The following is a 10,228-nucleotide window of genomic DNA, read 5'->3' on the forward strand; positions in this document are numbered from 1 at the left end:
CCAGAAGTACACGTTAGAAGGCAATCACAGCGCTGCTGCTGCTGCTCTGCCGGCTGTCGTAGACTCGTAACTCGAGTCACTCCGGCGAGGAGCGCTAAGAATTCCTCTTATGAACACGAGTCACTCACTCACACTGACTCACTTACTCACTATCTGATCTGAGAAGTCGATTGTTTGATCGGGTTGCTGCTTTTATTTTTAGCCTAGGTATATATATTTTTGCTTATGAACAGGTGTCACAAAAATAGACTAGAGATAAACTGTTGCAAACAAAGAAATGAAGTTGTCTGACTGCAGAACATGAACTTCAAACAGACTTTTCTCTGGACTCCCCCTACTGGGTTTCTTCATAGTATCATATTATCAAAAACTTGATTTGAGCTGCGTGTGAGATTTACCCACAGCTCACTCTTCACTGTATATAAAAATGCTGCCATCTGCTGTCATACCAATTAAATGACGTGAAATTAAATGAAGTGAAATTATAAATATAAGCAAACATTGGAAGAAAATGTAACCCTACGGGAAAGTAATTTGGTGTTGGTGTATATGATACACACACAAACACAGAGAGAGAGAGAGCAGTAATCTTTTTGTTATTGGAATACACGTATTTTTCAAACATACATATGTTTCAAGTGTCAGAATGGATTGTGAGCACTTATGTGACAAAAGTTTCATGGAAGTTAGAATCTAAGAATCTGTTTTAATCAGCCGGAGTCTGTTTTAATCAGTTACACTGATACTTAAAGATAATATATAATAATTAATTACTCACCCTGTAAATAAGCTAAAGATGTGATTTTATATAGAGGATATATAAATTAAATACTGAAAGCAAAGACAGAATAGGTAACTATGGAGACCATTGCTAGTTTAAAGTTTAAACCTGTTAAATGGTTTCATTTAAAAGACTGACCTGTATACAGGTTTTTCAGGTCCCTCTATAAATGTTAACACGCACACAAATGTTTACTTGGCTAAATGCTTGGCTAATCTAAATGGGGACATTCCATACACTTCTGTTGTCTTTTAAGTTTGTTATAAGTACTATAACTTAACCCATACCCTAACAGAAAACTTTCTGCATACAATTTATAATAAAACTTTGTGTTTATACTCTATACCATGATGGTATGCTCATAAACATGTTTTGTCAGTTTTAGCTCACTTCTGGTTACAACTTTGTCACCAAAATATTAAGAAACTACAGGTTAGGTACATACATATGGAATGCCAAAGCTGCCAATTTTAAAAATAAATAAATACATAAATAAATATACAAATAAATGTAAATAAGAATAAATAAATATATGAATATATGAATAAATATACATAGAAAAGCAAAAAAACGAAAATAAATAATTATTTATACATTTATTTCCATATTTATGTATATATTTATTTTTTTCCATATTTATTTATTTATTCTTTTATTTATTTATACATTTATTCATTTCTACATTTATTTATTTTTACATTTATTTATTTATACATTTATTTATTTATTCATTTATTTCTTCCTACATTTCTTCCTGCGTAGGGTAATGAGGAGGGCGTGGTTTACCTCAGACATAGCAATCGAGCTCAGAGTAAGCGAAGGCGAAGGGTTGAGGCCACAGTGACGCCTATTGTGTGGTGAAATACAATTAGTATAGCTCACTGACGTTGATACGGTCTGTGACTGCGAGGTATATGGTCAAAATCCTAAATCTTACTGTGTGACATGGATAGGCTACTCTTTATTCCAGACATGGCCGTAGAACATCGTTTGGTCTGGATTTGTAAAATGTCCTGGGCTAACAAACATGAAACGGGGACTCTGCAGTGCTTAATTTGTAAATTGCGAGGTCCCGGAACAAAGCGGGGTAACGGATCCGGCATGTGATTACAGGAGGGAGAGGTGACGGAGCACTCGCGCAATCACATTGGTCAGCAGTTTAAGTGATTGACTGCATGCATCAGTTGCTTTTAGGGTCTGTATGTTCATGAGTAACATGGAAATGCCATGCAATTTTAAAACAACAATTTCCAGGCCTAAAAACGTTTTGAAAAAGTTGTGGAATTTTATTTTACAAATCCCTGTATAATAGAATCCTAAATTTCAGTGGGGGACTGTGTAGCTATGTCGCATGGTTTTAATAATTCTCACAGCTTTCAAGTTTATAATGAGGAAAATTCCTGCATTTATTCAACATAGCTTGTAGGTTTGAATAATAAAATTAATCCACGCAAAATTTAAGATTAAATAATTCATTCGAAACCAGTCTTCAAATCCATGAACTCTCTCGCGCGCTTTTCATCAGCGCATCTCGTCTGCACAGTGACCTGCTGCACGCTGCGACACAAGACTTCACTCGCATCTCGGGACAGCTGACAGAACAGTCACTTGACTAATCGGGTCATTGTTGCATTGTCACAGAAATGTATAATTTGCACACATTTTTAAGTATTTTAAGACATGGTACTCGCACGCTCCGATGGCTGTATTATGTGCCCTCACAGTCACATCCAAAAATTCACGCGTATAAAGACGCCTCGCGAGTAGCCTATTATATTAGTTATTTTTCGTAGTTTGTTGAGTTTAAGCAATCAAATACACACAATATGATGTCTGTTGTGGGTGTTGACAAACAAAACAATTTCAGGGCACACTCTACTTAAACACATGGGGAAAAAAATAAAGAAAAGGGGAAAAAATCAATAATCAAACAACACTGTGTTGTCAGTGTTGGTATTGTATCGGACACTTGCACTTAACATGAGGCTATATGAAAAACAAGCTCAAATGGAGTAAACAGGTTTTTGCTGGCGAATGAGAAGATCTTTGTCTGTCAACAAAACGCAGGCATCTGAGGCAAGTGCATCGCATTATACGCTTTCATCAACTCTTACAGGTTATATAACATTTATTGTTGCTATATGGGCGATTTGTTTTTCTTGTTGTTTAATTCACTTGGCCAAAATCTCATGATATAAATGATTAAGCGCTATATGCACAGGACATTTAAAAAGTACAAAAGTAGGCTATATTGGCTTGCAAAAAACCAGTCTTCAAACACACAAAAACATTAGCCTTTACAGACATAGTGTTTGAGTAAAGAAAATAAATAATAATAACGAATTATAAAAGAGATATGAATTTTGGATAGTTTTTCACGGCACATCTGGCTATTCTCTGTCTGCCATATGGAAACGCCGCCCCTGGAGGAGGGGGATCCGCCAAAATGAGGTGCCGGATCGGATTTCGGAGGTTCCGGATCCGGCGTGTTGCGGCACAAATTAAGCCCTGGGACTCTGAGACTGAAGCGCTTGATATTTTCCATTTTTCGGTCAGAACTCACAGAAAGGAAGCAGGGCAGATTTAGGCTACAGTGAAGTCTACGCAAGCATACTGACCAATGCTTTTGAACATTTCTTTTATTCTATTAAGCGGTGGTAATCTTTAGCCTACCTCCATAAACTCATTACCAGGGGCAACCTTATTAAATGTATGAACGTCACGTTAATCCACATCGATAAATTCAGTTAGAGGATAAGACTGTAGGGCAGTTAGCCTACCACTAAAATCCAGCTTCATCAGAGCCATCAATACAGAAGAGATCTTAATGCATTTACACAGCAATTAGCCTACAGGTGCATAGAAATATTATGAAGTGTTTTACATTTTGAAGACATAAATATGACATGATGGAATCAATGAAGTGATAGACCTACGTTTAATATGAAACTAAAACAGACACCAGGTGGCAGAAAGACACTAGGCTTGTTCGACTTCATGGAGCTCTGCGCAAACTGATCGTCGGCTGACTTGAAGCAGTGCATGCCGGTTAGAAATTTTGTCCGACTTGATACAGTGCTGACGCCACGTGACTGTGACGTGTGCCATCAAAGTACCACGAGAGCGATTCGAGAGTAGCCGAAGAAATCAGCCAGCGCAGCTTCTGAAGAGCGGGTGCACAGGTTCTGATGACGACACAACTGATCCACGATTGGCTGGATTCACTGATGACACCGATGACGTGTGTTTCAAGTTTATTGGAGTCGACTTCAGTTTCAGAAATTCTCATATGGACTTTTAAAACAGTTCAATACGTTTATTGTCGTCTTCATCTTATAAATCATATTTATTAAATATTGTTTTACTGTATTTACTTTATTGTCAATATAAAGTTTGTGTATGTTTATTTTGCATGACTTTCTTTTTTATAGAGACCTTTTACAGTATTCAGCAGCATAATATTCAAATGAGCATTTTTAATAACTAAAATGTTAATCTTAAAAACATACAATCTAATGTGGTCATAAATGTATGCTCCTATACAAATGATACATAATACATTATGTTCCTCCATTTGTTTGGTTTCTTCATATTGTCTAGTTTATTTTGCTGTGTTTATACTTCACCTGCATGTGGTTAGCAAACTGCGAACTTCTGTTCACTTTTAAATAGTTGGTCTAAATCACAATATAAATCCAACAGAATTGTGCTTTTCTGTATATAAAAATCAGTGGTGTTATGTTTCAAATGTTAAAAAGAGCTCAGCAGGAGGGTACTGTAAATCTTGTTGCTGAAACCTTCTTAAAAAACACATTTTTTATAGGTTACTTTTATCATTTTGTATTAGCAGAAACACCCATGTAATACTGCTAAAGTATATATCCAATATGTTATCTTGTTTTGGAAGACACCCTTCCAAAACACCACTTATACACACATCTTAAACGCGATCAAGTAAGCAAACGCCACGTGATCTGCCATGACTGACGTAATTGCAGCAAACTACGGGAGCCAAAACGTGTCCGGCTTCATATCTCCGTTTACAGCTCCTCCCCACCTGCACGCGGCTACTCTCGCCGATCGGTTGCATCCAGCCGCAGCCGATGTCGAACACACCTACTGTCTTAATGCGTGCGTTCAATCCACTCGTTTGATTCCTTAAAATACACCGAATCAAAAACAACTCGACGTGTTGAAGCGGATCAGCTTTGGATTTGTTTCTGATCATTTCTATTTAGGCCTATGCGTTATTTAAATAATAATAATAATAAATAAATGACCAAATGTTCAAAAAGTTGGCAGAGAGGGGTCATGTTCAGGGAAACAACATAATTTTTGATAGACTATTTTTCGGGGACATGAGTTTAATGCGCAAACCTGCGTGACCATATAGCAACTATTCAGTAATGGAAATTACGAATGCATTAAAATTTTGTTTTGAATTTAAGAAAAGTCCATTGAATATTTACAGGTTTGTATCACATTATTATTTTCAGAATAGTAAAGTCTTTGTAACCAAACATAGTGATCAAATATCGAAGCTATTTATTGTTAAATTTAGTAAAAATTTCTGTTGGCCAAAAACTGCCAAAAACACAACTAAAAAATAGCTAGTAGCCTACATAACTTTAATTTGTATTATTATTATTATTCTTTCTTTTTATTATTATTAGGCTATTGTTATCATCATCATCATCAGCTGGCAAACCATTATGGAGTCTATTTAAAGGGAATGATTGTGGCGGGGAGTTTGGTCAAACTATGGCAGCAACAATAAACGTTATATAACCTGTAAGAGTTGATGAAAGCGTATAATGCGATGCACTTGCCTCAGATGCCTGCGTTTTGTTGACAGACAAAACACAGATCTCCTCATTCGCCAGCAAAAACCTGTTTACTCCATTTGAGCTTGTTTTTCATATAGCCTCATGTTAAGTGCAAGTGTCCGATACAATACCAACACTGACGACACAGTGTTGTTTGATTATTGATTTTTTTCCCCTTTTCTTTATTTTTTTCCCAATGTGTTTAAGTAGAGTGTGCCATGAAATTGTTTTGTTTGTCAACACCCACAACAGACATCATATTGTGTGTATTTGATTGCTTAAGCTCAACAAACTACGAAAAATAACTCATATAATAGGCTACTCGCGAGGCAGCTTTATACGCGTGAACTTTGGATGTGACTGTGAGGGCACATAATACAGCCTTCGGAGCGCGCGAGTACCATGGCTTAAAATACTTAAAAATGTGTGCAAATTATACATTTTTGTGACAATGCAACAATGACCCGATTAGTCAAGTGACTGTTCTGTCAGCTGTCCTGAGATGCGAGTGAAGTCTTGTGTCGCAGCTTGCAGCAGGTCACTGTGCAGACGAGATGCGCTGATGAGAAGCGAGCGAGAGAGTTCATGGATTTGAAGACTGGTTTCGAATGAATTAATTAATCTTAAATTTTGCGTGGATTAATTTTATTATTCAAACCTACAAGCTATGTTGAATAAATGCAGGAATTTTCCTCATTATAAACTTGAAAGCTGCGAGAATTATTAAAACCATGCGGCATAGCTACACAGTCCCCCACTGAAATTTAGGACTCTATTATACAGGGATTTGTAAAATAAAATTCCACAACTTTTTCAAAACGTTTTTAGGCCTGGAAATTGTTGTTTTAAAATTGCATGGCATTTCCATGTTATTCATGAACATACAGACCCTAAAAGCAACTGATGCATGCAGTCAATCACTTAAACTGCTGACCAATGTGATTGCGCGAGTGCTCCGTCACCTCTCCCTCCTGTAATCACATGCCGGATCCGTTACCCCGCTTTGTTCCGGGACCTCGCAATTTACAAATTAAGCACTGCAGAGTCCCCGTTTCATGTTTGTTAGCCCAGGACATTTTACAAATCCAGACCAAACGATGTTCTACGGCCATGTCTGGAATAAAGAGTAGCCTATCCATGTCACACAGTAAGATTTAGGATTTTGACCATATACCTCGCAGTCACAGACCGTATCAACGTCAGTGAGCTATACTAATTGTATTTCACCACACAATAGGCGTCACTGTGGCCTCAACCCTTCGCCTTCGCTTACTCTGAGCTCGATTGCTATGTCTGAGGTAAACCACGCCCTCCTCATTACCCTACACAGGAAGAAATGTAGGAAGAAATAAATGAATAAATAAATAAATGTATAAATAAATAAATGTATAAATAAATTAAAGAATGAATAAATAAATATGGAAAAAAATAAATATATACATAAATATGGAAATAAACGTATAAATAATTATTTATTTTCGTTTTTTTTGCTTTTCTATGTATATCTATTTATATATTTATTTATTCTTATTTACATTTATTTGTATATTTATTTATGTATTTATTTATTTTTAAAATTGGCAGCTTTGGCATTCCATACATACACATGCACACAGGAGTAAGATCTGTCATCTATCTAGGCCACTGTTTCTGCCTCTCTCTCTATATAAAGACACACACACACACACACACACACACACACACACACACACACACACACACACACACACACACACACACACAGTTCATACATATAATACCTTAACTGAGGCGGAAACAGTGGCATTTCTTTATACCTTTTCTCAGAAATCTTGCTCTGTGCTAAAATGCCTGCAGAACAAGACAAAAACACAAAACCCAAATGAAATATAATCTGCAACAAGAATTTATTATAGCTTGTGACAGACACACTTTGCAGGTTATATCTCGGTTCTTTGCATTGAGGTGAATAGATTTCTGCATAGTATTTGTAAGTCACAGAGAAAGGCCATTAACAGGGAAAAACAGTCTTGTGGAGTTAAAACAGGTACACCCCAAGTACTTATTATATTCATACAAAATATATGTATAATATATACTGTGTATAAAACAAACAAACAAAAAATATTAAGGAAAAACATTTCAAGTAACATCTTGAAAGAAATGACTGTGCACCTAAGTGCACTTTGTAAACCATATATAAACTAAAATAAAAAAAAATATGTGTTTATTTACAAGGTTAACTTAAGCAAGGCTTTGTACAAATGTTACAAAATAGTTTGACACACAGATCCTCGAACACATAATGTATACACAGGCAATTTCAGACACACATACACACTCAGACACACATACACACTCATCTGAAGTGATTTCACCAATGAGCTGTTACTCAATGTAGATGAACTTGTGGGAAGGTGAACACACCACACGGCCTCTAATGGATCTTAATGTAATGAGTTACTGGTGGAACCATGCACCTGCTCGGAGCTCAATGGCCTATGTTAAAACTGTCACTATCAACACTGTTCCTGTTTGCTAACACTATTTAGCCAATACTGTACTGGCATGTTTGAAGAATTGGTTCATCTGGGACTTAAAAACACAAAATCACTTCTTGGCATGCGAGTTGTCAGGGTCTTGGAAGAATCTTGCAATGTAACTGGCCAAGAAAAGGAAGAAGAAAACTTTGGCAACACTGAAAAGCTCCTTTGCCTTGCAGGTGAAGTAAATCTGAGTAAAAGTAATGTAAATTTGACTAAGCTGAGGGCTTTAAACAGTTTTTATTTTGTATTCACATGGCAACCTAAAGGGTTGTTCACACCGACAGTGATCTGCAGTGACAAAGAGACTGGTTTAGTTTTCATTGAGAATGGTTTGAGGGAACATACTAAAAGCAACATTAGTCACTCAATTGCATAAAGAAGAGATCATGTTTATGCAGATGAACAGCAATGTGATGCAGCAACAATAGAAGTACAGACCAGGGCTAGGCAAAATTGTAGTTTCAGCTCCTTTTCAATTCAAGGAACTCCCATACAATCAAATTTGGTCACACCCAACTAAAGGAATTGAAGTGGAACTTACAATTCAAGGAAATTACAATTCAAAGAAATTTCAACAGGTAAGGATATTCTGGGAAATTAAACGTTTTTCCTCCTTGGTCCATAAAATGAAACAATTTGTAAAAAGCAAAAATGACAAATTACAAAAAGTAATCAAATGAGGCAGAAGTCTGTCTTGACAAATCTTTGATTTCTCGTTAAAAGTTACGCTTAAGGTGTTTACACACCTGGCTTGCTTGTAGCGTTTGTTTCAGAACCGGACACATTTTCTAATTTAGTTATTTTAGAAATGACAATCACACTCAGATGTGAAATGAAGGGGCTGTAATTTTTATGGTAAATTTATTTAAACTGATAGAGCCAGAATATCAACCAAAAAATCCAGAAAAGAAAAAACACATTATATAAAGGTTAGAAATTGATTTGCATTTCAGTGAGTGAAATAAGTATTTGATCCCTACCAACCATCAAGAGTCCTGGCTCCCACAGATTGGTTAAGTGCACATGTGGAACATAGATTAGTCCTGTCACTTTAAGAAGTTACTCCTAATGTCAGCTCGCTAGGTGTATAAGACGTCTGTCCACACAACCTTATCTTCCATTTCAACCTCTCCCATCACCATGGGCAAGACCAAAGAGCTGTAAAAGGATGTCAGAGACAAGATGGCAGATCTGCACAAGGCTTGAATGGGCTACAAGACCATCAGCAAGATGCTCGTGCGAAGGAGACAACTGTTGGGGTGATTATTCGGAAATGAAAGAAATACAAAACAACCATCAGTCGGCCTCGGTCTGAAGCTCCGTTCAGGATCTTGCCTCATGGGGTAAGGATGATCATGAGAAAGGTGAGGGATCAGCCCCGAACTACACGGGAGGAGCTTGTTAATGATCTTTAGGCAGTTGGGACCACAGTCACTGAGCAAAACATTGGTAACACACTAAGACAAAAAAAAAAGTTTTACCTCTGTGCTTGCCAACAAGGATTTCTAAGTCCTAAATTCTACCAAGTCCTAAATCATGTTTTGCTTGGGGATCAAATACTTATATCACTCACTGAAATGGAAATCAATTTCTACCCTTTATATAATGGTTTTTTTTCTGAATTTTCTCTAAACGTTAGAATAAACCTACCATAAAAATTACAAACCATTCATTTTTTGTAAGTGGGCAAAAATCAGCAGTGGGTCAAATACCGTATTTTTCGGACTATAAGTCGCATCTGAGTATAAGTCGCATCAGTCCAAAAATACGGCATGACGAGGAAAAAAACATATATAAGTCGCACTGGACTATAAGTCGCATTTATTTAGAACTAGGAACCAAGAGAAAACATTACCGTCTCCAGCCGCGAGAGGGTGCTCTAAGCTGCTCAGTGTAGACTACAGGAGCAATGAGCAGCATCTCTGGCAACATAGAGCGCCCTCTGGCGGCTGGAGATGGCAATGTTTTCTCTTCGTTCATTTCTCTCGGTTCATGTCAAATTAATTTTGATAAATAAGTCGCACCTGACTATAAGTCGCAGGACCAGCCAAACTATGAAAAAAAGTGCTACTTATAGTCCGGAAAATACGGTAAAT

The sequence above is a fragment of the Carassius carassius genome, chromosome 9 (assembly GCF_963082965.1).
Source record: "Carassius carassius chromosome 9, fCarCar2.1, whole genome shotgun sequence".
In the NCBI taxonomy this organism is placed as follows: Eukaryota; Metazoa; Chordata; class Actinopteri; order Cypriniformes; family Cyprinidae; genus Carassius; species Carassius carassius.